Source organism: Mesoplodon mirus (assembly GCF_964341445.2).
Source record: "Mesoplodon mirus genome assembly, chromosome: 10".
Classification (NCBI taxonomy): Eukaryota; Metazoa; Chordata; class Mammalia; order Artiodactyla; family Ziphiidae; genus Mesoplodon; species Mesoplodon mirus.
In genome coordinates, this window is record NC_138986.1 from 18328100 (window position 1) to 18341869 (window position 13770).

A 13770-nucleotide genomic window follows, 5' to 3' on the forward strand; every position below is an offset into this window, starting at 1 on the left:
GACAAAACTCTGCCATTATTTAACTATATAATCTTGGGTAGGTCGGTTGACTGGAGTTCCCCTCCTTTCAGTTATGTCATCTCTAAAGTAAAGACCATAATTTCTTTCCTGCTTACCTTGGAGTTGTAATAATCAGTTGTCTGCTTTGAAAATGTTAAGGGTTTATAGACAACAAGGCCTTATTAATGTTCTGCAATAGAAGAATACTGGCTAGGATTGACTGGAATGACTTCTCAGTCCAAAGACATTATACTACTAGTCACTAGTTTCGTTTACATAACAAAGGATGCTTCCCATTCCCAGAAAGGTACAAATATCTACACTTGGAACCTAGGAGAGACATATTACACTATTTATGTGCAATATGGTAGCATGTATTTATGTATATTCAGCTAGGTAATATTTTTAGTAAAAGAAAAGGAATTGCAACCAAATGTAAAAGGATAAGAAACAAAAATATTTACAAAAAAGGAAAAGAAAAAAAGATGTTTCCAATTATATGCTACAGTTATTAAGGGTACAGACTCTTAGTTTTCTCAACTGCAAAATGAGATTTAATAATTATACAGGCTCATGGGATTGTAAAGAATTTAGCACAACTGACCCGGAATGAACTTTGGAGAAATTACTGATTAGAAGCGTGAGGCTGAGGGCTTCCCTGGTGGCACAATGGTTAAGAATCTGCCTGCCAATGAAGGGGACACGGGTTTGAGCCCTGGTCCGGGAAGATCCCACATGCCATGGAGAAACTAAGCCCATGCGCCACAACTACTGAGCCTGTGCTCTAGATCCCGCGAGCCACAACTACTGAGCCCCGTGCACCTAGAGCCCGTGCTCCACAACAAGAGAAGCCATGGTAATGAGGAGCCCGCGCACGGCAATGAAGAGTAGCCCCCGCTTGCCGCAACTAGAGAAAGCCCGCGTGCAGCAATGAAGACCCAACACAGCCAAATAAATAAATAAATAAATAAATAAATAAATAAAAAGAAGTGTGAGGCTGACCACGTGCAGAAATGTGTTCCCAGGTTTAGAGTTTCACAACAAGTCATAGTTTTGCATTCATATAACACTCCAGATATGGAAGGATCTGGATCCTTGCATTTGTCTCCTGGGACGTGGTTGAATATTGGTCTTAATTCTTCTAAATGTCAGCCAATCAGATGGAATTTCTCTGCCCCTCATTTCCCAATAAAATTTTAGATATAACATACTAATATTTTGCTGAGTCATTATAGAACCAATCTAGTACAAATTTGGGAAACATTTATCCAGCACTACCTAGTTTATTTAAGATCTTTGCACAAATATTTGCAGAAAACAATCACTGAAGCTCAACCTATGTCCGAATATAATTGTGAATAAAATGTGTGACAATATTACAGATGGCTCTAGCTTTATATGACAATGTAAAACAAATGCATGGAAAATGTAATGAAAACGGTGCATAAATGCACCATACTTTATAGATGTTCATTATCTTCAATGGATTGGTGACAGTAGTTCAGAAGGATAATTTTAACTTTCTTCATCTTTCTAGACATTGTTAAATTAATTTTGACTATTGTTCTAAATACATTCATTTCCTATAAGATGTAAAATCCTGGGTAGAAGAGTGCTGGGTATCTAGTCTAAAAGGAATAGCTGTCATCAAGAAAACAGCTCCAGTTTAATGTGGCAATAATAAAAATGAATTATGCATACTGGAAATGTAATAAGCAGAGATATTTTACCACAGTAAGAATACAAAAATGATGTAATATTATATTCATTTTCAGAAAACAAGGAGAAATAGCTCCTTTGTCATGAAATATTAAGCATGAATCCTTGGGGATTTACCAATAAATTAAAACAAAAATTTTTTTGGTCTTAAAATAGAATCTCAAAAAAGGCCTCAATTCACCCACATGGTACATAGAGTGCCAGGTTTATTCTGAATGATGCTGATAGGAAATAGTGGCTTCAGGACAAGGAAGAGAGCCAAATTTAAGTTCAAATTCTAAACGTTTGTCTGTGGATCTTCTATATTTGAAATGCCATTTCCTGGTTTAATGCGTTTTAAAAGTTGTCATGTTTCTAAATTTGATATACAATTTAAACTGTAATGTATATTAATGTTTCATTTCAATTATGGTAGTTCTTTTATATTAAGCAATAAATCAGGAAAATAGTGTGCCACAAAAGCATCATCTTCAGATGATAGTTCCTATGCCATTGTTTGGGTTTGAGATGCCCTGACCCTGCACGCACAGTCTCCTTTCAGAAACACAAGATTAAATTCTAGCTGCACATCTGTTTTAAGTGCAGCAAAGTACAATTCCTTAACCTTATATATGCTAAAAGCTTTCACTGACTGTTGAGTAAGAGTCATTTTGGGTCATTCCCCAAGATTCAAAACCAGATGAGAAAGTGACTATGAAAAATCACTAAGTACACATACACAAGAGCACATTTAGAAATTATAAAGCAACTATTCCTTAAAGCAATTCCTTAACCACTCAAGTTTGAGATGTTAAAGTATATCAGTTTGTGAGTAAATTAAGTAGGAATGTTTTTCCCTATTCCAGTAATTCCACCTGTATTAATGTATATCACATATCCTAGACGTCAGTGGTTCTCAAACTTTATTTTTTATAACAGCCCCCTGAGTTGTATACTGAAACTGCATGTAGCCAAATTCTAAATCTCCTCCCCATCCAGTAGGTCTGGAGTGAGCTTGGGAATCTGTAGTTTCCATAGACCTCAGGTGATTTGTATGCTGGTGAATCACCCATCATATCTGAGAAAAACTGAGCATTTGAAATAGTTATGAGAGGAAAACCAGTTAATGTTGTAAGTTATGCATCTCCAATTTTAATGCACTTCTAGAAGCTTGTAGACACAGTTCAGGATAGAAAAGATATTTTAATCAATTGGCAATATTAGGTTTGGCTTCTGGCCCCTGGATATCCAGTTGTACATTTGTAAATCACATCCCGCTTTGGGCATTGGTACTTCATTGTTAAATGGAGAGTGAGGTTGTGTGTGGAGTCTGTTATTTCTAATGTGCCTTCCCATCTTATGTGAGTCAGTGCTTCTGCACTTCTGCTTTTCTTGGCTCCTGGGTTGGGTTTCACATGAGCATAAGGCCACTGTCTAGCAGCACTTGATGAGATCAGAGTGGAAGGAGATGTTCTCAACCTTAATAAATTCAACCAGCATTATTTTTGAGAGTTCACCATTCTCTTCTCCTGCCTTGGGAAGAAAGGTTTTGGTAGAATGAAAGCACGTGGGCCTAACAATTTAACCTTATTTATAGGAGTACAGGAAATAAAAAACAAAGTTATGGAATCTTTAAAGGGCAGTGTATCTTGAATTTTCATTGGTGGGTAAATATGCTTGTGCCACAGAAAATGAATTCTGTGTCATCATTTTACTATTCACAAACATATGATTATTTCAGTAACATAGACAAGATGACATGTGACTTTCTGTTTTCTCTATTTCTAGACATTCAAAAAAATTGGGGGTACCCTTTAAAAAAATTAAAACCTCCAGAATGTGAAAACAATCTTGGATGAAATAGCATGGTAACTTATATCTAGCTCAAGCATCTGTCAGTAAGTTTCATGCTTCAGTAACCTATAAAAGAGGAAAATAAAGTTCCTTTAATTTTTCTGCCTTTCAACTCTGGAACAGAGTATCCCTGACTTTAAAATGGATCATCTCCAAAGAAGGGAAAAATGAAAAGATAGCTTAACATATTATTAACTGCTAGTATTTTTAGTGTTTTGAAAATTTGCTTATATATTCCTCTCATTGAAATATGCAGTTATGACATTTCCAAGAAGTGATGGCGTTTGGTGTTAAAGACAAAATAGTGGGAATTTATACCATAGCAGCCTGATTCTTGCACCTGTTCTGTCTGAGGAAGAAAGTTTTCTGAGGCCACTTGTGGAGTCAGTGGCTGCCTAATGTGACATAAACATGTAAACTTTTGTTACTTTTCAACAATGCTATGATTTGTGATTAATAAGTAATAGCAAATAATTAGATAGCACTAACTTAGATTTTAAGTATTTTGTGTGTATGGGTGTGTATTCATGTAACTGTCATAACTGTCATAATCTTTATCTTACAGATAAGAAACTGAGCCAGGAAGAAATTACATCTGTTGCCCAAGGTTACGTGGCTGGTAAGTGAAAGATCCCAGGCAACCTGGCAACAGAGTTTATGTACTTTATGTTGTCCTGCTGAGTAGCCATCCTGGTAGGCTGTGCAATTCCATCTATGTTGGCATTACTGAAGACATTCCTGTACTTTCTTCAATGTGATTGATTGATGATAAATTAAAAGCCAATCTAAACAGAGAGCGAAATACCCCCAGCAGCTCGATCTGGCAGTATAAAAAGGAAGTGAGCTGTCCCTCTAACTAGATGCAGCCCATAGACATGCTTAGTTTGGCCTGTGGTTTTGGCCTGGACAGTGCTTTACATTTTAATTAGTTACCAAAATAAACACAATGAAATTTAAAAGCCTTATGCACAAATGTGAATTTCTGCCCTCTCTTAGAAAATTGGATCCTCAACATTGGGCTTTTATCTCCAGTTTCTCGCAGTCTCATCATCTACATCCCACAGAAACTGGGGCTCAGTGTCACTTACCACTTGTCTCATCACTTCATTTGTGTATTTGACCTGTTTGGCCCCTGTGGACATTTGATTTTGTGACACTTGAAACAAAAACATTGTTTTCAAGGAGTAGTGGAAACAAAATAGTTATTGAAGCTTACAAAAGGAAATTTCAGAAAGGCGGCTTTTTGGTTAGAAGGGCATGTATTCCTAGGAATTAAAGGATTAATACAGAGCATTATTCTGAGCAAAATAATTTAGGGTCAGATTAAATCTTGGGACACATAATTTTGTCCCGTCCCTAATTTTGTATGTGCCCTCAAGCAAGTTCCTCCACTTTCATGTGGAGTAGCATATTTTCCAAATTCTAGGTACTATTCACACAAGATGACAAAAAAAATGTTTTCATGCCATGATCAATGTGTACTATTCCAGAGAAGATCAAAATGTAACCCAAATGAATAGCAGAAAGATTCCATAGCAATACCCCAAATTCCTCTCTCTCCAAGGATGAAATCATTGCTTCTTTAATAAACAGGATCTATCAAACAGTAATGACAAGAACAGACACTAATTTGGTAATGTCTGCTGGATAATAAACAAATGTGTTTAATGTGCTGCTGATATTTTTATCACAATTAGAAATGTGTTCACCAAGAACTCTCCCACATAGAATTCTATAAGCAAATCTGCTTTGGACCTAGTCTTTAAAATGTTTGTCTTTATCCATGGTACATATAAACTCCTTTATGCTTTGTTTTATCTGCACTGGCAGGATTTGTGCAGCGATACACCCAGACCTCCAGTTATTTACCTAGTAATTCACCCATACATTCGTTCGAAAGATATTTACCAAGCGCCTACTACATTCCATGTTCTCAGCTTCATTATTGCAATTTACAGCCTAGATGTGGTTCAAACAATGAGGGATATTCAGTTATTATGGAGATGGAGGATGCTCAGTGGGTCCATTGTTCTATTTTGTGGTTTGAATGGGATTACTGAAATTACTGAAGAAATATGTCCTCACATTTGAGTTCCAAAATTAGTAGCAAAGTACCAAACATCTTGGATATATGTTGTCCTCTCTGTTTGTGAGTCAAGCTGGGAGAACTGTCTCCAAAGCAGCCTGATATCTCTGCATCATCAGCTGGCTGGCATTGTGGGGATAGAGATGATGACGGTTTAATTTTTTTTATAAATGTATTTATTTATTTACTTTTGGCTGCATTGGGTCTTCATTGCTGCGCGCAGGCTTTCTCTAGTTGCGGTGAGCAGGGGCTACTCTTTTGTTGCGGTGTGTGGACTTCTTAATGCAGTGGCTTTTCTTGTTGCGGAGCACGGGCTCTAGGCACACGGGCTCACTAGTTGTGGATCGCAGGCTCTAGAGCGCAGGCTCAGTAGTTGTGGCGTGAGGGCTTAGTTGCTCCTCAGCATATGGGATCTTCCCGGACCAGGGCTCGAACCCGTGTCCCCTGCATTGGCAGGCAGATTCTTAACCACTGTGCCACCAGGGAAGTCTGACAGGTTAATCTTTATTATTCTTTATGAAAAATTGCCAGTTTGTTTTTCCTGTCCTATCATTCCTTAAAGTCTGTCTCAGAGCCTTTGGCGTTCTGTTGCATTCTGTTTGGCAAATCCTTCAGCCCATGTAGCACACTGTGTTTCCCTTTCTTCCAACTTGACTTTTGGTCACATTAGAGAAATGTATTAGCGTCAAATATACCAAGACCTCCTTCATAAAATATACAGATAATGTCACCGAATAAGGTTTGAGAATGTCTTCAGGGATTTCATCTTAGGCCAGAAAGGTGTGTAATCTGTGATTCTGTTTGGATCTCTTAAGGCTCCAAAATTTCCATTCAGACAGAACCTTTCAGCAATCATTTATAAGCCTGCTTCCTTTCCTTCCTAATGTTAAACCACAGTTAACAGCATCCTGACTACTGTGTACTGAACCACTGCAACAGGTTCCATTTGAGACTACAGCCAGAAGCCCATTAATGCCCTAATGAAAGCAATTTGTATCAACTAAGTCACAATGAAGACACAAGAGGGAAAAGGTTAACCCTGCCAAATGGGAGTCTTATTGAATTAAATGAAAACTGCAGTTCACTCTTTCCTCAGAATCCTGGGTGAAATTCAGAGACACAAGCTACATCAGCCTGAAGTATTTTTGGATTTTGTGTTCTTTTCGCTCTACATCTTAGCACATGCTTATTTCAAAGCTCTTCTACTTTTATTTCACTGTCAAGAAGTTTTCTCTCTGATTTTGAATACAGCAGGATGGAATGATTGAAGGGTGTGTGTGTGTGTGTGTGTGTGTGTGTGTGTGTGTGTGTGTGTGTGTTGGGGGTGGGGTGGAGTCCCAAAGAAAGGAAATCAAGAGAGATCCAAAGGTCTCTTTTCATCAACTGTTCAACCAAAGTACACATGTTCTATTGGGTACTTTCCAAACTGCCAGACTGTGCTATTCAACTAAAAGTCTCAGCTCCATCAAAGTCTATCTTGTTGGAATTCTTAGAATTGGAAATATATTTTTTGTAGGATTTATTTTCTATTCCCTGAGAAAAAAGTGCAGAAAATGCCCAGGAAATTATTATCATCTTCAACATTCATGAGCATCATGGATAAGCATTTCATTCTAGGTCTTAGAAATATAAGAAAACAAAAGAGGGTAAAGTAGTCTCCCTTTTTTTAAAAAAAACAAACACTAGGAGCTTACAGTTAATTTGAGGAACAGGTCATGTGCATGTAAGTATACAGATAATTAAAGATATATTGGTAAGTGGTATAGACAATAATGATGTAGGAGAGAGTGAGAGGGGGAGCTGAAATGGAAAGTTCCATGGAGAAATATTAATGATTTAAATTTGCTCAGGGTTAATGCTCCATGACCTAATATTAACCAGAAGAATGATGACTATTAGAAAGAACTGAAGAAAAAACTTGAGGCAGAAACCTTTCCTCCCAGTTTTTCTACTACTGATCTATTTTCTTTACCCAGACTACCTGCATTTAATCCTCATACCTAATGCTCTTTGCATTGCCACAACTAATTTTTCTAGAACAAGGGTCAGTAAACTTTTCTCTGGAAAGAGTGTCAGATAGTAAATATTTTAGACTTTGTAAGCCATGGAGTTTTTGTCACAACTACTCAGTTACAAATTTGTAACGTGAAAGCAGCCATAGACAATATGTAAGAATTGAATACTGTAATATTCTGATAAAACTTTATGAACACTAAAATTAGAACTTCATATAATTTTTGTGCATCATGAAATAGTATTCATCTTTGGATTTTTTTTTTACTTTGAAATCTTTATTTTAAATTTTGTTTATTTTTTTAACATCTTTATTGGAGTATAATTGTTCTACAATGGTGTATTAGTTTCTGCTGTATAACAAAGTGAATCAGCCATACATATACATATATCCCCATATCTCCTCCCTCTTGCATCTCCCTCCCATCCTCCCTATCCCACCCCTTTAGGTGGTCACAAAGCACCGAGCTGATCTCCCTGTGCTATGCAGCTGCTTCCCACTAGCTATTGATTTTACATTTGGTAGTGTATATATGTCCATGCCACTCTCTCACTTTGTCACAGCTTACTCTTCCCCCTCCTTGTGCCCTCAAGTCCATTCTCTACATCTGCGTCCTGCCCCTAGGTTCTTCAGAACCATTTTTTTTCTTTTTTCTTTTAGATTCCATACATACGGGTTAGCATACGGTATTTGTTTTTCTCTTTCTGACTTACTTCACTCTGTATGGCAGACTGTAGGTCCCTTCACCTCACGCCAAACAACTCAATTTCTTTTCTTTTTATGGCTGAGTAATATTCCATTGTATATATGTGCCACATCTTCTTTATCCATTCATCTGTTCATGGACACTTAGATTGCTTCCATGTCCTGGCTCTTGTAAATAGTGCTGCAGTGAACATTGTAGTACATGACTCTTTTTGAATTATGGTTTTCTCAGGGTGTATGCCCAGGAGTGGGATTGCGGGGTCATATGATAATTCTATTTTTAGTTTTTTAAGGCACCTCCATATGGTTCTCCATAGTGGCTGTATCAATTTACATTCCCACCCACAGTGCAAGAGGGTTTCCTTTTCTCCACACCCTCTCCAGGATTTATTGTTTGTAGATTTTTTGATGGTGGCCATTTTGACTGGTGTGAGGTGATATCTCACTGTAGTTTTGATTTGCATTTCTCTAATGATTAGTGATGTTGAGCATCCTTTCATGTCTTTGTTGGTGATCTGTATAGCTTCTTTGGAGAAATGTCTATTTAGGTCTTCTGCCCATTTTTGGATTAGGTTGTTTGTTGTTTTGATATTGAGCTGCATGAGCTGCTTGTAAATTTTGGAGATTAAGCCTTTGTCACTTGCTTCATTTGCAAATATTTTCTCCCATTCTGAGGGTTGTCTTCTCGTCTTTTTAATGGTTTCCTTTGCTGTACAAAAGCCTTTAAGTTTCATTAGGTCCCATTTGTTTATTTTTGTTTTTATTTCCATTTCTATAGGAGGTGGGTCAAAAAGGATCTTGCTGTGATTTATGTCAGAGTGTTCTGCCTATGTTTTCCTCTAAGAGTTTGATAGTGTCTGGCCTTACATTTAGGTCTTTAATCCATTTTGAGTTTATTTTTGTGTATGGTGTTAGGGAGTGTTCTAATTTCATACTTTTACATGTACCTGTCCAGTTTTCCCAGCACTACTTATTGAAGAGGCTGTCTTTTCTCCATTGTATATTCTTGCCTCCTTTATCAAAGATAAGGTGACCGTATGTGTGTGGGTTTATCTCTGGGCTTTCTATCCTGTCCCATTGATCTATATTTCTGTTTATGTGCCAGTACCATACTGTCTTGATTACTGTAGCTTTGTAGAATAGTCTGAAGTCCAGGAGCCTGATTCCTACAGCTCCGTTTTTATGTCTCAAAGTTGTTTTGGCTATTCGGGGTCTTTTGTGTTTCCATACAAATTGTGAAATTTTTTGTTCTAGTTCTGTGAAAAATGCCAGAGGTAGTTTGATAGGGATTGCACTGAACCTGTAGATTGCTTTCGGTAGTATAGTCATTTTCACAATGTTGATTCTTCGATTCCAAGAACATGGTGTATCTCTCCATCTGTTTGTATTATCTTTAATTTCTTTCATCAGTGTCTTATAGTTTTCTGCATACAGGTCTTTTGCCTCCTTAGGTAGGTTTATTCCTAGGTATTTTATTCTTTTTGTTGCAATGGTAAATGGGAGTGTTTCTTTAATTTCACTTTCAGATTTTTCATTGTTAGTGTATAGGAATGCCAGAGATTTCTGTGCATTAATTTTGTATCCTGCTACTTTACCAAATTCATTGATTAGCTCTAGTAGGTTTTTGGTAGCATCTTTACAATTCTCTATGTATAGAATCATGTCACCTGCAAACAGTGACAGCTTTACTTCTTTTCCGATTTGGATTCCTTTTATTTCTTTTTCTTCTCTGATTGCTATGGCTAAAACTTCCAGAACTATGTTGAATAATAGTGGTGAGAGTGGGTAACCTTGTCTTGTTCCTGATCTTAGAAGAAATGGTCTAAGTTTTTTACCATTGAGAATGATGTTGGTTGTGGGTTTGTCATATATGGCCTTTATTATGTTGAGGTAAGTTCCCTCTGTGCCTACTTTCTGGAGGGTTTTTATCATAAATGGGTGTTGAATTCTGTCAAAAGCTTTTTCTGCATCTATTTAGATGATCATATGGTTTTTATCCTTCAATTTGTTAATGTGGTGTATCACATTGGTTGATTTGCATATATTGAAGAATCCTTGCATTCTTGGTATAAACCCCACTTGATCATGGTGTATGATCCTTTTAACATGTTGTTGTATTCTGTTTGCTAGTATTTTGTTGAGGATTTTTGCATCTATGTTCATCAGTGATATTGGCCTGTAGTTTTATTTTTTTTGCGACATCTTTGTCTTGTTTTGGTATCAGTGTGATGATGGCTTCATAGAATGAGCTTGGGAGTGTTCTTCACTCTGCCATATTTTGTAAGAGTTTGAGAAGGATAGGTGTTAGCTCTTCTGTAAACATTTGATAGAATTCGCCTGTGAACTCATCTGGTCCTGGGCTTTTGTTTGTTGGAAGATTTTTAATCACAGTCTCAATTTCAGTGCTTGTGATTAGTCTGTTTATATTTTCTATTTCTTCCTGTTTCAGTCTCAGAAGCTTGTGCTTTTCTGAGAATTTGCCCAATTTCTTCGATGTTGTCCATTTTATTGGCATATAGTTGCTTGTAGTAATCTCTCATGATCCTTTGTATTTCTGCAGTGTCAGTTGTTACTACTCCCTATTCATTTCTAATTCTATTGATTTGAGTCTTCTCCTTTTTTTTCTTGATGAGTCTGGCTAATGGTTTATCAATTTTGTTTATCTTCTCAAAGAGCCAGCTTTTAGTTTTATTGATCTTTTTTTTTTTTTTTTTTTTTTTTTTTTTTTTTTTTTTTTGCAGTACGCGGGCCTCTCACTGTTGTGGCCTCTCCCATTGTGGAGCACAGGCTCCAGACGTACAGGCTCAGTGGCCATGGCTCACTGGCCCAGCCGCTCTGCAGCATTTGGGATCTTCCTGGACTGTGGCATGAACCCGTGTCCCCTACATTGGCAGGCAGACTCTCAACCACTGCGCCACCAGGGAAGCCCAGTGACTCTTATTTTTAAATGTTTAAATAGTTGTTAATTAAGAGACTGATAGAAGGAAGGGCGGGAGGTTCTTTTGCAGGAAATACTTCAAATTTGGTTTTATTTTTCCTGAGTTGTGGATTGACAGTAAGTTATCTAGTAAATATATCGTATCAGAAGTTAGAGAAACCAGTTCAATTTCAAAAAAGAAACTAAGGTTAAAAATATATGTTATTCTATCATTATCATATTAAACCATCTGTGAATCCAAGAGATTTGACGAGATTTCTGAGGTAGACAATTGTTTTAAACAGTAATTCTCAACTCCAGATGTGCAATAGTATCATCTGGAGAGCTTGTGAAAATGCACATTCCTCTGGCCACATGCCCTGGGATTCTGACTCAGAAGGTATGGGGCTGGGCCCAGGAATTTGCCTTTTTACAGGTGCCTTCTGATGATTCTGTGAGGGAGAACCTCACATCTATAGCTTGAGAAATTCCTGGGAAAATGGAAGAAGAAAAAGTTGAAGAAATGACTTTGGGAATGATTTGGAAGACTGGAGGAAGATTTGTATCCAATGAAGGGGAGAGGAAGAGATGGCTGCAATTTGGAAATGGCTTTGCTACTATCTGCGGAAAACAGAAAATACTGGAATTAGAATTTACCAATTACTTTATCTGTCTTCAAAATTATTTCTTCTGAGTCATGGTTTGAATTTTAAAATAACTTCATGTCACAGACCTCATAAACAGCTTACTATAGGGACTAAGAAGATATCTGGGAACTCATGTCAATTTTCAACCTATCATGAGTTAGAATTCTACTGCTCTAAGTGTCATGCTGTTTTCTTCCACTTACCAAATGCTTTTGCAATAATAAAATCAATTATATTTTCAGATTTAACACTTTTTGTTAAGTGAATTATGTAAAAAGTCTTTATAGATATGAGCATTGTTTTTCACTCTATAAAACACCCTGGTGATGACTCATCCTTATGTGCAGAACTCAAAGAATCTATCATTCACTGCATAAATTACTGTTGAAAAGTTTGCTTTTATTGCTAACTGTGGAAATGAATAAAGCCTTGTGAATATATTTTTTAAGCAGTCTAAATTCCATTTTTTACTAGAGCCACAGCTAGTTCTATAAAGGAAACAAGTCCAACTGAAATTTTAATGATAAAATAATAACTAATTATTTGTTAAATTATTTACTTAATTTCAGTAAATTAAAAATAAATAAATATTAACCAAACATATGTTAGAGTTAAATTTGCCAACTGCTTCATTACAATAAATGATATTAAGCATGAAATCTATCACTGCCTGCTACATGTGGAAATAAACAAAGACTAACCAAATGAGAACAAGCAAAGGTTATTTATTCTGAGCTTGTTATAGAAAAAGAGTCAGCCACTATTACTTGTGTTTGGTAGAGACGCAAAGACAGGCAGAGGAGCCAGAAAGCTTTATACAAAATAAAAGGAAAGGCTTCAGGTGTGCTCTAATTGAAGGCTGTTGGTATAGGAAAGCTGTAGGTGGGCTAAGTAGAAGTGGAAAATCCTATGTGATTGGTTAAGGGTCCGTATATGCCCCCTAATTGGCCCTAAGTTGGAAGCCAGGACAGAAGTTAGGGAATCTGTCAGTTATTAATCAAGTCCTGGCCATTTGGGGCTAACTGTTTTAGGGATTATTGTTTAACTTCCTGGGTCAGTTGCTAGTTCCTACAAGTCTGACTTACAGTTATCAGGCTGGCTTTCTGGGCTGGTTACTATAGATTGTGTGTCAGAGTTCCATTTACATGGTCTGGCCATTGTACATTCAATCTGATGTACACAATGATATCTAGGATTTTTTAGGGCAAAATCAGAGGTAAAGTTAGATAGATCTCCAAGACTTATTCTAGAGCAACAAAACATGCTGAAGAGCTATACAAGTTATTATTTATATTACATGAAAAGAAAAGAAGAAGAACCTATGTAAACAAAACTATAGATGTTTAGTAAACATATAATGTTTAGCTAATATTAGACGTGAATGTATATATTTATCAAAAGTCCTGGAATGTTATAAAAAAATCATGTAATGGAAATCCCAAGAGAATCACTGAGATACTGGGGGAATTCCTACAGTTCATTCCTAGACCCAAGGGGTGGTGGTAGAGGGAGCAGCTCTCTGTGGAGATGTCCACATACGTGTGAGGAGCAGCCTTTGCATGTGGGCGGGACCCTGATGTGGGAAGAGAATGGGTATGGGTCATTCCTCCTTGAACTATGTATTCCAGGGAGGAATTCTAAGATGGAATTCTAATTTTTATTTATAAACTCTAAATGCACCTTCTAGATGTCTATGAAGGTATACTGTCAAGAAAGATAAAATATATTTTATTTGATAGCTTATTAGCTTGGTTTATAATTTTAAAATATTCCAACCTTTGGTATGTAGGCCTCCATTCGTTCCTCAAATGTTCAGAGCAGGCCTCATAGTGTCTTTGCTGTCCTAGAG

General features: G+C 36.9%; 1 long non-coding RNA gene across 1 annotated transcript in view; it reads left to right on the forward strand.

Moving 5' to 3' along the window:
- LOC309810921 overlaps positions 1 to 13770 on the forward strand; it is an 88940-nt gene that overhangs the window by 28867 nt on the left and 46303 nt on the right. The window contains exon 2 of the long non-coding RNA XR_014295076.1: positions 4118 to 4171. This is a non-coding gene — a long non-coding RNA (uncharacterized lncRNA). The remainder of the gene's footprint in view (positions 1 to 4117; positions 4172 to 13770) is intronic.